The following is a 16,377-nucleotide window of genomic DNA, read 5'->3' on the forward strand; positions in this document are numbered from 1 at the left end:
CTTGCACTGCCCCTCCCCTCCCACTTGTGTTATCTTTCTCTATCTAACATAATACATAGGGATGCCTGGGTGGTTCAGCGGTTAAACATCTGCCTTCAGCTCAGGGTGTGATCCAGGGGTCCAGGATCAAGTCCTACATCGGGCTCCCTGTGAGGAGCCTGCTTCTCCTTCTGCCTATGTCTCTGCCTCTTTCTCTATGTCTCTCATGAATAAATAAAATCTTAAAAAATACATAAATATTTTTTAAAAGAAGACTTGAATAGACATTTTTCCAAAAAAGACATCCAAATGGCTGATAGACACACGAAATGATGTTCAACATCACTGATTATCAGGGAAATACAAATCTAAACCACAACTACATCACATCTGTCAGAATGGGTAAAAGTTAATAATACAGGAAACAGCAGTTGTTGGAAGGATGCAGAGAAAGGGGATAATTCTTGCACTACTGGTGGGGATGCAAACTGGTGCAGCCACTATGGGAAACAATATGGATATTCCTCAAAAAATTAAATATAGAAGTACCCTATGGTCTAGCAATTGCACTACTAGGCATTTACCCATAGGATACAAAAATACAGATTCGAAGGCAGGCACCAAACTGCCGAGCCACCCAGGGATCCCAACACGTGATTTTCTTGAATTGAGTAACTGAGGATTGGCTCATCCAGTATTTACAGGAAGGCAAAAAGCTTCTGTTTGAACTATCTGATCCAGCTACTTTAATCTGTGAAACACTCTTTTAGACTGCTCTCTTTCCTCTGTGGATCTTGTTGTGACACTAATTCATATTAATTGAGGTCAATTATGGTAAAACATATTTTCCTACACAATTTTCATACTAATTGGCACTGAATTATTCAAACAGGGCCAAATTCATTAACTTTGATTTGTGAAATGATCTACATTGAGTTATTTACATCAGGTACCTCTTTTACTTATATCTCTGAATATTCTTCCCAGGTATTTTGTCTCATTCTGTTTCTCTACTAATAACCTTAACTGATGGTTCAGTTTAGTGGTCTGAAGATTAGCAAAGTACTAGTTTCTGGATAGAGACACTTCTCTGGGAAATGAAGAATCTAGTGAGACCTGCATACTTCCGCACCAGTTCCTCACATATCACAACTCAGTATTTCCTGCTATTCTTCATAGGAGACCCCATCTACCCACAAGAATCAAAGGGGGAAAAAAGAACCTCCCACAAATACTCAAACAGTCTCCTCTGGGGTTCTAACTAGAAAGTCATAATTATTTTTCATAATTAACAACTGAATAGGGCAGCCCGGGTGGCTCAGCAGTTTAGCGTCGCCTTCAGCCCAGGGTGTGATCCTGGAGATCTGGGATCCAGACCCTCATCAGGCTCCTTGCATGAAGCCTTCTTCTCCCTGTAGAATAATTCTGAAGCTTGAATTCAGCTCGCAAAAAGAGATGGGGTCCTAGACCTTCCCCAATCCCTGATGGTTTCTAGTGCAATAAAGATCATTTTCACTGAGTTATTTTTGGTGCTTCATGAAAGTGATAGTACATGCTGATTTTTAAGTCTTTAAGGATTATATTGTAAAATCAATCTCCTGTGCAGTCTATATCATAGACCTAATGTTCAGGGTTACTAGAGGTGCATGTGTAACACCTCCATACTTGTAATAAAGAATATGAAAAACATACTGGAATCATCTAATCCTGTGCAGAAAATGCATAAGAATATATGCCTTGCAGATGCCATTTTGCACTGATATGTTTTATGTTAATATCATTTGCAAATCTTAGTTCATTGTTAATAGTTTTACTTACTCATGCATTAGTTACTAGGTAAGTATATCATCTGAAATTAACAATTGTGTTTCTGCCTTGCACTATTTTATCACGTATTAGTGTCTTATGTCTGAACATTTACAGAATTACATGTAATTATTCAAAACTCCCTGTGATTGCTGTCATTACACTTGGTTTCAGACATAAAAGCAAATGAGTCTTTCTGTTGCCATCCTCATATCAAGCCAGTCTTGCATCCACTATATATAACTTGTCATGGGACAGGTTCCTGCAGTATTCTACTTCCAAAGTGCCTGTACAGTTACTAAGATATTGAAGGCTCTACCCATGATTGATATTGTCCTGTGAAATAAATCTTAGAAATTAATGGAAACTGGTTGTAATGAAAATCATAGAGTACCACCACTGTACAGTCAACCTCAAGGTGGCAAAACAAAACCAACTATGGATCTGGATTATTTGATGAACACAGCTAACTAGCTTTCTAGCAGACCACGGCCACTATCACCATTTCCAGCTCAGCCAGTTCTCAGTCCCCACACAGCCTAAAGGAGCAGATGTGGACAAATACTTAATTTCTTGTGTGTCTGCTCTCTTCATCTCTTAGTTAAAACCACAATAGTGCTGGCCTCATAGAATTGTGAAACGTGGGCAGCCCCGGTGGTGCAGCGGTTTAGCGCCACCTGCAGCCCATAGCGTGATCCTGGAGATCCAGGATCGAGTGCCACATCAGGCTCCCTGCATGGAGCCGCTTCTCCCTCTGCCTGTGTCTCTGCCTCTCTCTCTCTCTCTCTCTCTCTCGCTCTGTATCTCTCATGAGTAAATAAAATAAAATCTTAAAAAAAAAGAAAGTATTAAAAATATTTGTGAAACGTGAAGAAGTTCTCACATGAGTGCCTTCACAGGAGAGATTTTACATGGGCTCATTAAAAGTTCTACATTCAGCCCTTAGAAAGATGTTCTGAAAAGAAAACATTAAGTCGGTGTTTCAAGGGGGAACGAGTGGAAAGGGGAACATATTGGATTTCAGCTGACATGATACATGTGGCCTATGCCTCCTCTTCCCATGCAGGACATTCTAGCTCAGGAAGCAGCTCTCAGTGACTGGAAACAGAGAGAATGGCCACCAGGGATCTGGCAATAGGACTGATCTTCTTAAGACAGATGATGGTTGGCATCCTGGGGAATTTCTCTCTTATTGTCATTACATCCTCCTTTCCTTCACTGACTACAATTTGAGGTCCACAGATTTCATTCACAAGCACCTGACTGTGGCCAACTTCTTAGCCTTGCTCTGTGAAGGAGTCCCCAGACCATGGCAGCATTTGGGTGGAAACAGCTGCAGTGATTTTGAATGCAAACTTCTCTTGTTTCTTCACAGAGTGGGGAGGGGAGTATCCATTAGTAGCACCTGCATCCTGAGCATCTACCAGGCCATCACAATCAGCCCCAGAACCTGGTGGGCAGAGCTTAAAGTGAAAGCTCCCAAGTACATTGTCCCTTCTATTTTCCTGTGTTGGATGCTGCAAATGCTGGTAAATGTCATTTTTCCTATGTATGTAACTGGCACGTTGAGTACCAAAAACATCACAAATGAGAAAAACTTTGGATACTGTTCTTCGGTTCGTCATGACAAAACCACAGACTCCTGGCATGCAGCATTGTTATCATTCCCTGATATACTGTGTTTGAGGCTCATGCTCTGGGCCAGCTGCTGCATGGTTTTTATCCTGTACAGGCACAAGAAGCAGGTCTAACACATACGAAGAACCAATGTCTCCTCTAGGTCCTCCCCTGAGTCCAGAACCACCAAAACCATCTTTTCTTGTTGAGCACCTTTGTCTGTTTTTACACCCTCTCCTCCATCTTTCAAGTTGTTTTGGCTCTTTTTGATAATCCCAATTGGATCCTCATGAATATTACTGCAGTCATGACTGTGTGTTTCCCAACTGTCGGCCCCTTTCTGCTCATGAGCCATGACTCCAAGGTACCCAGGCTCTGCTTTGCTTGGACAGGGGATACAAAATCCCCTCATCTGATGAGAAATATGTAAACTGTATGCATTTCTACAATGTCTAGTTGCCAATTCATTCATCGCCCTCAAGATCCTAAATAAAATTATGAGTCCAAGACAACAGTAAACAGGACTTGCTCACATCCTCTTCAAAATAAACAATAAATCAGTGAAAAGCTGAGACACCTGCACCCCACTGTTTATAGCAGCAATGTCCATGGTGGTCAAACTGTGGAAGAAGTCTCGGTGACCACTGAAAGATGAATGTATAAAGAAGATGTGGTATATATATACCATGGAATATTACTCAGCCGTTAGAAATGATGAATACTCACCATTTGCTTCGACGTGGATGGAACTGGAGGGTATTATGGTTTCACTCATACGGGGAATAGAAAAAATAGTGAAAGGGATTATAGGGGAAAGGAGAGAAAATGAGTGGGAAAAAATCAGAGAGGGTGACAAAGCATGAGAGACTCCTAACTCTGGGAAACAAACAAGGGGTAGTGGAAAGGGAGGTGGGTGAGGGGATGGGGTGACTTGGTGATGGGCACTGAGGGGAGTACTTGATGGGATGAGCCCTGGCTGTTATACTATATGTTGGCAAATCAAACTCCAATAAAAAAATACACAAAAATTAAAAAAATAAAAATAAACAAAATAAACAATAAATCATAATGAAACAGGGATCCCTGGGTGGCGCAGTGGTTTGGCGCCTGTCTTTGGCCCAGAGCGCGATCCTGGAGACCCGGGATCGAATCCCACGTCGGGCTCCCGGTGCATGGAGCCTGCTTCTCCCTCTGCCTATGTCTCTGCCTCTCTCTCTCTCTCTCTCTGTGTGACTATCATAAATAAATAAGAATTAAAAAAAATCATAATGAAACAGAATTATCTTGTCAATACTTTTATAATTGAAGTTTTCTTAATACTGCCAGAAAAGGAGTTCAGAATTTGTGCAAGAATAAACATCAGGTCTTGTTACAATCTGGCTGTTACAGAGAAGTCTTCAAGTGTGTGGCTTTCAATCTAATGCAATAAATCTCCAAGAAATGAAACCGACATTAAATTTTAGGAAAAAGTACATGAACATGAGTTGGAGCATGGTCTTGTCATTCCTCTAACTAAGAAATAATGTCCCTACTATATACAGAATAGCCTGGGTAGACTGGAGGAAACATCCATTCTTGGGCAGCAGCATCTCTGGGAGCCAGTTTTAAGTTTTGTAGGTAAGTCATATCCTTACAGAGTGACACTGATTTGTTTGAAATATGATGTGATGAAGGGAGATGAGCATGTTTATCATATTTTCATGTAGAAATGGCCCAATTAAAGAGAAACAGGGGAAAGGAAAGCACAAAAACAAAACTATATTTCTGCTGATATTAAGGACAAGTGAATGTTGATAATGTAATTAGACATGTGTTGAGATCTGGAGAAAGCAGAGTTTTCTCTATTATGTTAAGATGACTTGGGCATATTGGCAAGAACAGGCACATTCATGCCTCTGAAGTAATTAAGTTCATTTCTGGAGGAGATTTCCATAAAACCTGGAACACTCAGCCAAAGAAAGGAAAAGATATAAATCCATTCTGCTTACAAAGAGTATGTAGATTTGGATTTCCAAGAAGTACAGTTCATATTTCCTGAATTTTAGGGGAGATCAAATATAGCTCTCTGATGCAAAGTATGCATTAGCTTCATATTTTGCATATGTGTGTACACATGCATCTGTATACACATACATCTATAAGCCTTTGCTTCTTTATTTTGATCTAATATGTAGTAAATAATTTAAATTTCTGATGTGAGCTAAAGCTATGGGTTTCTCTTTATGGCACAAGAATTTATATATATATATATATATATATATATACACACACAATAAATCATGATAATTCTTTTGTGTTTCACATTGCTGATTTCTTCATACTTTATAAAGTAAATTATATTGTTTCCCCTCAATCAATATGCCGAAAAACTGTTCATTAAGAAATTTTTAAAAATACTACTACTACTAATAAGAACAAACCTTCAAGTTTATGCTACCTGAAATGTCTACGGTTGTGGTAAATTGTTTAAGTTCAGTAAAATCTATTTTCACTTTTCTATTTCAATTCTTACTTTTGACTTTATTCTTATTTTCTACCTCAATTCCTGCATGTCTTGAAAAAACTTTCATTTTTTATTTTTTTAAAATATTTTATTTATTTATTCATGAGAGACACACAGAGAGAGGCAGAGACATAGATAGAGGAAGAAGCAGGCTCCCCGTGGGGAGTCCAATGTGGGACTCAATTCCAGGACCCTGGGATCAGAACCTGACCCGAAGGCAGACGCTCAACCCCCAAGCCACCCAGGTGCCCCTGGAAAAAACTTTTAAAAACAAGTATATATTTGACCTTTTTTCTCTGTTTTATACTTAGTACTTATTAGTTTTGTTAACCTAGAAATTTCAGTATGATTTGATAACTAAGCAGAGTCTTTTTATTTAATGCATTTAAACTCCTTCTTGACAATATAAGACATTCTGTATAAATCTACTCACACTATCTCATGTTTTTTATTGGTGATACGTATTTTTTAAATTTAAAAATACAGATATAGTATAGCAATACAGTATTCAGATTAATGAAACTGTGTACACTGATCACATTTTTCTGTATGCAGCACTTTTATCAATGCACAGAATATCATCAGACCCCTGGAAGCCCCCATCTGTGGTCCCTCTCAGTCATCACTCGTAGGGTAAACACTGCTGTGACCTCTACCAGCGTATGTTATTTTTGCCTCTTTGGTATTCCATGTAAAGGGAATAGTAGAGCATGAACTCTTTTGTATTTGACTTTTTCATTTCTTATGTTTTTTTTTGTGTGTGTGTGGTTGCATATTGTTGTGTCTCATCTACTGGCATTGCTGTATAGGATTCCATTTTAGGAATATCAAACAACTAACCATTCCACTGTTACCAAGAGTGGCTTTAGAGAAACAAAATTTTAAGGATGAGTTTTTCTGAGTTGGTTTTGGGTTTCTAGAATTGGCCTTCTAATCTGATTAGATTTTAAAATGCTAAAGAGAGGACTGCTAGCCCAAGCAGAAGATCTTCCTCTGACACTCCTAATTACCCACGTATAAGAGTCAAATATTTGGGTGAGTATATATTTGATACTTGCAAACATTTTTGGAGAGCTAATCAACATGGGAATATTGGCTGATTGCTCTTTATGTTGCTGGACAAAGAAGTCAAAGAAAAGGATGAGCTCAGGGATTTGAATTTCCAGCTCAAGCTCTGTTTAAGTGACCCAGAGACCTGTGTGTGCCCCAAAGGAGACCCTCATCTCCATAGCCGTGGCTGAGATTGCCAGAGACAAAGGCAAAAGTTCAACCTACCAGTCTGAACTACAAGGCAAGCTGTACACCCAGCCCTGCAGGGATCTTCTGTTACAGAGAGGGCACTGACTGGGAAGAATGGGATTCTCTGACACAGAATGAGGTGTGTGGGAAGATCCTGATGAAGCTGGGGACACCAAAACCCTAAATTCTGATTAGTCTTCCTTACCAGTGCAAGTGGCCTCTCACGTTCAGCAGAGGGACAGCCTCACCCACAGTGGTACTGGCTTTTCAATTTTGTCTGAAGGGGTTAACCATGCATAACCTGAGGAAGCCCACTGCCCCCCAACCCCAAAGCAGTTGCCATGTCATAGATTCTGCTTCTTCTCAAGACCTATCCCCACCCCCTTCTTTGCCTCTAGGCCTATAATTAGGCTCAAATCATAGCAGGATCCTAAAGGTGAGGTACAAAGTGTGACCAAAGAGGAGGTGCACTACCCTTCAAAAAGCTACTTGAGTTTTCTAATTTAGACAATCGGAAATCCTGGGGACATGGGTGGGAATATTATGGCTATGGGATAATAGTGGAAGGAACATAAAGTTGAGTAAGGATGAATTCATCGATCTCTGCTCACTAAGCAGAGATTGATTCTGCATTTAATCTCACAGTTGACAGAGTTGAAGAGGGCTCTAACAGTTTGGTTGGTCCACTGAACTACAGATCAAAAGATGGTTTGCTGTGAGCTAACTGGAAGTGCCTAACATGCTTTACTGAGGAGGAATGGATTCAAAGGCAGAGGGAGTGAGAAAAGCAGCCAAAATGTGGGGCAGGTATAATGGTGATGCCAGGGGACAGTGGTGCCACTCATTGCACTGCTAATAAGCATGTGGGTGGTTTTCAGTTCATGGCTATTAGGGATAATGCTGACATTCCAATTCTAGAACATGTTCTGATGACACACAATGTCTGTTGGCTACAGAGAGAGGGTAGAGTAACTGCTGGGCCACAGGTTTACATCTGCTTAATTTGAAGACATAGAGCCAAATAGACTGGGAAAAGTTTGTACTGATTTTTCCACCTACCAGCAGAGTGTGAGACTTGGAGTTTATCCATAGCCTTGTCAACATCAACACTGTAATTTTAAAAAAGATTTTATTTATTTATTCATGAGAGATAGATATATGATAGATAGATGATAGATAGATAGATAGATAGATAGATAGATAGATAGATAGATAGAGGTGCAGAGACACAGGCAGAGGGAGAAGCAGGCTCCATGCAGGGAGCCCGACGTGGGACTCAATCCCAGGTCTCCAGGATCAGGCTCTGGGCTGAAGGCGACACTAAACTGCTGAGCCACCTGGGCTGCCCCAACATTTGTAATTTTATTTCATTTTCACTTTAGCCTGCTGGTTGGTGTGTCATGTAATAAGTCATGATTTTATTTTATTTATTTTTTAAGAGTTGAGAGAGAGAGAGAATATGTACACTTGAGAGAATGGGGGAAAGAACAGAGGGAGGGAATCTTAAGCAGACTCCCCATTGAGCACAGAGCCTGGTGGAAGTAGGGCTCAATCCCAAGACCTTGAGATGATGACCTCAGCCAAAACCAAGAGTCTGAAGGTCAACTGAATGAGCCACTCAGGTACCCCCTAAGTAGTGATTTTATTTCCATTTCTTTAATTACCAAGGAACTTTGGATTTTTTTCTCATGTTTACTAGACAGAAGGTAACCGCTTTTTGATGTATATGTATTTTGTTCATTGTCCCTGTTCTGTTGCGTTTCTTTTTTTCTTTATGGATTTGTAGGTCTGTGTATCTGCTATGTATTATGTTTTTCTTGTTTCTCTCTCCTTGTCCCTCCCTCCCTTTCTCCCTTCTCTCCCTCCTTCTAGGTTTCTCTCTTTCTCCCTCTTTCTGTGTATTTATCTTTTAATGAAAAGTTTCTTAATTTTAATTTAATTGATCTGACTTTTTCCTGTTGTACATAATCATTATTGTTCTGTATCAGAAATATATTCCCATTCTAAACACTACAATGTGTTATTATATATATATATATTATATATATTCCCACTAAAACACTAAAATGTGTTATTATTATTTAGCTTCAAAATTTAGATCAGCAACCATTCAGTATTTATTTATTCTGTATGTGGTTAGTTGAATATTCTTTCCAATAAACTAATGACCTTCAGTTTATTCTAAAAATGTGGTATTATTCCTTCTTTTCATTTGTTTTCACCTCTCACTGCTCACAAGATTGACATCACTGGCCTTGGCTCTGTCTTTCCCATGAGACTCCTGGTAAATATGTGTGCCTTCCTGTTCCTTTCATCTTTCATAGTCCAACACCACATAACCAAGGGAAGTCTCAATATCTAACATCTTCAGCAGACTCTCTTATTCCCACATTTGAAAGAGGAAGATGCACCTTATTAAGAAACAATTCTCCATGGTCATAGCAAACTTGGTCACATTTTAAAAAAGATTTTATTTATTTATTCATGATAGACACACAGAGGCAGAGACATAGGCAGAGGGAGAAGCAGGCTCCCTGCAGGGAGCCCGATGTGGAACTAGATCCTGGATTCCAGGATCACACCCTGAGCTGAAGGCAGACGCTCAACCACTGAGCCACCCAGGCATCCCAGTTTGTTCACATTTTATATAAGTCTCTGTTCTGGACTCTCTTTGAAGAGCCTCTGAAAAGGGTAATAGTGTCTCTCTCAGGATTAGAGCCGATTCGCCCCTGACCAGTATTAAAAAAAAAAAAATGAGTACCTTAATGACAAAAGTTGGGCATGTGCATTGTTAACTGGAATTTTATTCCTAAAGATTACTTATTTATTTGAGAGAGAGCAAGAGGGAGCAGAGCAGCATGAGCTAGTGAGGGGAGGCAGAGAGAGAAAGAGAGAAGCAGACTCCCTGCTGAGCAGGGAGCCTGATGCAGAGCTCAATCCCAGGACCCTGAGATCATGACCTGAGGCATCTGTTTAACCCACTAAACTGCCCAGGCACCCCTTAACTGGGATTTTAAAAGACTGGGATTTCTTCAACAGGCATTAGCAAGGATGTGGAGAAAAAGGAACACTCATGCACTGTTGGTGGGAATATAAACTAGTGTAGTCATTATGGAAAACAGCATGGAGGTGCTCTAATAAGTTAAAAATAGAACTATCTAATGATCCAGCAATCACACTACTATGTACTTACTCAAAGTCTATAAGAACACTAATGCAAAGGAATATATGGACCCCTATGTTTATAGCAGCATTATACACAACAGCCAAGATCTGGAAACAGCACAAGTATCCACTGACTGATGTACACACACACACACACACACACACACACACACACACACACAGGAATATTATTCAGCCATAAAAAATGAAATCTTGCCATTTGCAATGACATGAATGGAGCTAGAAAGTATAATCCTAGGCAAAATAAGTCAGAGAAAGTCAAATACCATATGACTTTACTCATATGTGAAATTTAAGAAACAAAACAAACAAAGAAAGGGAAGAAATATATAGAGACAAAGCAAAAACAGGCTCTTAATCATAGAGAATGATCTGATCCTTATCAGAGGAGAGGGGTATAGGGGGCATGGGTTAAACAGGTGATGGGGAATAAGGAGTGCAGTTGTGATGAGCACCGGATGATGTATGAAAGTGATGAGTTACTATATTGTACACCTGAAACTAATATACACTGTGTTAACTAACTGGAATGAAAATAAAAACTTAAAATAATGAAATGACATGACATGACAAGACATGAAATGAAATGATTAGAATTTCTTTTTTTTTTTATAAATTTTTATTTATTTATGATAGTCACACACAGATAGAGAGAGAGAGGCAGAGACACAGGCAGAGGGAGAAGCAGGCTCCATGCACCGGGAGCCCGACGTGGGATTCGATCCCGGGTCTCCAGGATCGCGCCCTGGGCCAAAGGCAGGCGCCAAACCGCTGCGCCACCCAGGGATCCCTGATTAGAATTTCTTAACTTGACAGTTCTCCAGCTGTGACATGAATCTACTGTGTGTGCAGCATCTACCTAGACTTCTTCGCATGGCCCTCGTGGGGCTAGTGTAGCAAGTGGAACAGATGTAAACATGAAGCTCTTGCTGCCTGTTGTATATGAACAATAATGCCTTTTGTCTTCATCTCAGGAGTCTTAGGTTTCCAACAAGTATTCATGATACTGGAGCCTAATTTCTTTACTTGCAAGTAGGATAAAATCTTGCACCTTTCCCATTTCTTAAGTCTTAATTACAGGATGGGGTCATAAGAGAGCCATACAACTCATAGTTTTCATGCATTGTCACAGTAGTGGAGAGAAGCTAACTCAATGAGGTAATTGGAAGAATTCAAGAACCAGTTATTGTTTCTAGATCAGAATGTGTTAAGAATTGTTGTGTTATAGGCTTGTGCTTCCCCAGAAATATGAGGGGACCATCCACATGAGAGTGAGATGCAGGTAGAGTAGTGTTAGTGGGACACACTGCCAATCATTTGCCACCAGAGGGGGTATAAGGAGTTAGGTCAACCTCTGATGTAACGGGTTTTCATTACACACATGATGTTCTCTCTGTTGTCAAGTTAGAGGCCTCAATCTCAACTGCCCTAATGTGTTATCATCTTTCTGCCGGTAGGGATGGCTGATATAACCCAACCCAATTCAGAGTCCTGCTTCCCAGGGAAAGTCCAATGGAACCCTGTGCACAGGTACATAGTGCTCAATCCCTCCAGTGGTGAAGAAAAAACCCTTGTCTCTTTGGCTTCCCATCACCTAACAGGAGGCCCAGCCCCTACTGAACTCCTGGCAAATGGAAGATGGCACAAGTCTCTGTGAGAATCAGTCTATATTTGGAGCCTCTGGCAGACAGGCAGCCTCCACCTGGAAACTCTACTGGTGTAGGAATCTGGGGCCTCCAGGACACAACTACAAGTTGTGCTTTTTAAAAAAGCAGTGATTAGGTTGTTGGTGAGCTCTCCTCAAAATGACCCTTAAGAAGCCTTGAGTATCTGGCTGGATATTCCAATTTTGGATGTGTCAACATGGACTCCACTTCTAGCAAGAAGAGTACCAAAATTCCATGTCCCGTGTAACATGCATATTCACAAATGAAGGCAGATGGGTCCCAACAACATGTCAAGTTGAGAAGACTAAGTGGTACCTATCCCTTTAGAGGAAAGTTTAAGCCCCACACTGTAGCCAAAGCCAATGAATGGTACTAGGAACCCTCAGTCCTCTGAGAGTGCCCCAAGTGCATGGCCCTGATCACTGATGGTTTAGGTCAGCTGAAACCTAATGGTGTTCCCTGGGCAACTGGGTCCAGTTAGTCTCAGGGCCAGCTCTGCAGAACTGAATCAGAGGCAAGTTCTTCCTTCATTGGTCAAATGTCAGATTCCTGGACTGCTGCCAAGGGTCTAGCTGTTTAGTGTGTCACTTGGAAACTATGAACTGGAAGATTAAGGACCGCCCCTGACTTTCCTGGGCTGTGAACTGTGGAAACCAACTGCAGTGCTGAAATACTTATCTGGGTCACTCTTTTGGATGCCCACGGTAAGGGCCTGTTCTTCACAGAGACTGAACAGAATCAAGTTGCTGATTGGGCCTGTGTGAAGCAGAGGCATCTGTGCATGGCACACTGTGACTCCTGCTAAAAGTTGACCTGCCTCATGACTACTGAGGCCCCAACCTGTTTGTGAGACCACTGATACCACTCCCCTCAGAGTTAATGCTGGTGCCTTATCACAGATGATGCTTTCAATACACTGTCAACTGGCACAGGCCTCACCACCCATGCTCTTAAAAATAAACTGTGTCATTCCAAACTTTCTGGGGCATTTTGCACTATAAGAAAGATTTGCCTTTTAAGGTAAAACCAGCTCCAAAAAGTGGACCAGTAGTCTGCCACCACCTCCTAACATCCATAATGTTGCTATTTAAATTCCAATTAGTTGACATACAGCATCAATATGATGTGTACAATGTAGTGATCTGACACTTCCATCCAGCACCCACTGCTCATCACAACAAGTGCTCTTTTAATTCCCATGCCCTACTTAACCACTCCCTCTACCCACTTCCCCTCTGGTAGCCATCAGTTTGTTCTCTCTTGTTAAGACTCTGTTTTGTGGTTTGCCTCTCTTTTTTTTTGTTGTTCCTCTTGCTCATTGGCTTTGTTTCTTAAATTCCACACGTGAGTGAAATCATATGGTATTTGTCTTTCTCTGACTTATTTCACTTAGCATAATCATCTCTAGCTCCACCCATGTTCTTGAAAATGGTAAGATTTCATTCTTTTTGTTGGTGGAGTAATAGTCCATTGTGCATATATATCACATCTTTATCCATTCAACAGTTGATGGACATTCGGGCTGTTTCTGTAATTTGGCTATTGTAGATAATGCTGCTTATAAACACTGGGATGCATGTTTCCCTTTGAATTAGTATTTTTTGTGTTCTTTGAATAAATGTCTACTAGTGCAATTGCTGGATCGTAGGGTAGCTCTATTTTTAAGTTTTTGAGCAACCTCCACACTATTTTTCAGCTTGGCTGCACCTGTTTGCATTCCCATCAATAGTGCGTGAGGGTTCCCCTTTCTCCACATCCTCACCAACACCTGTTATTTCTTGTGTTGATTTTAGCCATCCTAACAGATGTGAGGTGATATCCCATTGTAGTTTTCATTTGCATTTCCCTGACGATCAGTGATGTTGAGCATCTTTTCATGTGTCTGTTGGCCTTCTGGATATCTCTTTTGAGAATATGTTTCTTCATGTCTTCTGCCCACATTTTAATTACACCATTCACTTTTAGGGTGTTGAGTTTTAGAATTTATTTATATATTTTATCTGATATAAAGGGATACTAACCTATCTTTGGCTCAGGTCATGATCCCAGGGTCCTGGGATTCCTGCAGGGAGCCTGCTTCTCCCTCTGTGTAGGCCTCTGCCTCTCTCTCTCTGTCTCTCACCAATAAATAAATAAAATATTTTTAAAAAATAAAGGGAGGAACTCCTGGGTGGCTCAGTGGTTGAGCGCCTGCCTTCGGCTCAGGGCATGATCCTGGAGTCCCAGGGTCGAGTCCCATATCAGGCTCCTTGCAGGAGCCTGCTTCTCCCTCTGCCTCTCTGTGTCTCTCATGAATGATTAAATAAAATCTTTAAAAAAAATAAAGGGATGCTAACCCTTTATCAGATACTTAACATCCATCTTAATTAGAACCTTTGGTGAGGGGCACCTGGGTGGCTCAGGGGTTGAGTGTCTGCTTTTGGCTCAGGTCATGATCCAGGGGTCCTGGGATCGAGTCCTGCATCAGGCTCCCTGCTCAGTGGGGAGCCTGCTTCTCCCTTGGCCTATGTCTCTACCTCTCTCTTTGTGTCTCTCATGAATAAGTAAATAAAATCTTAAAAAAGAAAGAGGCTTTGGTCATTAAATGCCTTTCCTCAGAATTGCAGGTCTCCTCTCAGTTTCTTCTAGGATTAATGAACAGATTAAGAAACTAGGACATTATACTAATATATTTTGAAAATCTAAGGGCTGATTTGACCATTTCTTGGGAGGCTATGCCTTTCTTTTCCCCTAACAGCAACCATAGGGCATCCTAACTGGTTCATGTTCTGAAGGGCATCACAGAACAAGGAAGCCTATGGGATTCATTCAATTATGTATTAAGAATTGTTATTTTGTTTGAGTGTTTTCTTAAATATACTTTATTTCAGAACAGCTTTAAGCATGCCAAGATTTCAAAGACCATACAGGTTTCCCACAGATCCCAAACTTCATTTCACTGATTACTAATATCTTACATCAGTATATACACTTGTTATAACAATGAACCAATATCGATGCATTTTTATTACCTAAAGTCAAAACTGTATTCAGATGTGCTTAGTCTTTACCTAATGTCATTTTTCTGTTCCAAGCACCCACTCAGACACCAAATCAGGTTTAGTACTCATGTCTCCTCTGGCTTCTCGTTGTTGTGACAATTTATCAGATTTTCCGCATTTTTAACCATCCTGACAGATTTGAGGGGTATTAGTCGGGTATTTTGTAGAAGAGCCCACAGTTGGGATTAATGTGATCATTTTCTCGATTGCCATGGGATTCTGTGTACTGGGGAGGAGGGATGCAGGGTATAAGGAAGGCACCATTTTCAGTACATCATACCAAGGGTACAGCCCACCAACATGACTTATCACTGTTCACATCAACCTAGGTCACCTGGATGAGGTCATGTACATGAGTACCAGTCACTAAAACTTATGTGACCCCTTTTCACACATACCCATTGCAAGGAAGTCACTGTGTACAACTCAGTTTTACAATAAGGATGATATGTCCTACCTCCTTAAGAACAAAGTTTCTTAGATTATGTAGAATTCTTCTAAAAAGGAGATCTCATTTCTCAGTGCATTATTTATTGTGATTTCTTCATATTAGTGTATACTCATGCACATTTCTTTTCTACTCTGAATTACAATCCAACACTGTTTCTTCTGTTCTTTTTAAAAATCGAATTGTCCAGCTTGACTACTGGGAGCTCTTTCACATGACTCCTGTATCCCTCTGACATAGCTCTTCATTTAGTTGTTTTTTGTTAGCACTTCCTGACTTTATGGCACCGTGGCTCTCCAGGCTGATTTCATAAACATCCCATTCTAGTCCTGGATGCACCCATGTCTCTTAAGCAGCCCTGGTTGCTATTGTGAGAGAACGGTGTTATGATCAAAGATATGGATGGTAGGTATGCTCATTGCTCCTGGGTGTCATGGTTTTCATGCCTCCTTACCTCAATCACCAAGAAAATACATGTGTGTGTGTGTATGTGTTGAACCATTCATATATGTGTCTGTATGAACATGTCTGTATGTAATCATTTGTGTCCACATTCAGCTTACATAACTTCATGCTAGTGTCTCCAATTCTCCCTCATTCCACATGGGTCATTCTAACTTCCTGCCCTTGCTTATCTGTAATTGGTCTCTCTGTGAGAACTGTGGATCTCACTATCTGCCCATGTATTCAAACTCATTTGTGGCTCAATTTGTCTAAGTACACTGGCCCTCTTGCACCTGGTGCTTTCAGACAAAACATTTGAGTGAAACTATGGGATGATTGTAAGAAAGCTGAAGTGCAGGGATTGGCATGGAACAGTCCGAGGTGAGGACGAGAAAAAATTAGATGGCAGGAGATACCAGGGGAAAGTATGTCTCCAGTATGTCTCCA

The 16,377-nt window shown here is 40.7% G+C and overlaps 1 pseudogene; it reads left to right on the forward strand.

Annotated features, from left to right (window-relative positions):
• Positions 1-377: 377 nt before the first annotated feature.
• LOC125754975 (vomeronasal type-1 receptor 4-like) lies at positions 378-3,832 on the forward strand (annotated as a pseudogene).
• The last annotated feature ends 12,545 nt before the right edge of the window (positions 3,833-16,377 follow it).

Source organism: Canis lupus, chromosome 1 (assembly GCF_003254725.2).
Source record: "Canis lupus dingo isolate Sandy chromosome 1, ASM325472v2, whole genome shotgun sequence".
NCBI classification, from domain to species: domain Eukaryota; kingdom Metazoa; phylum Chordata; class Mammalia; order Carnivora; family Canidae; genus Canis; species Canis lupus.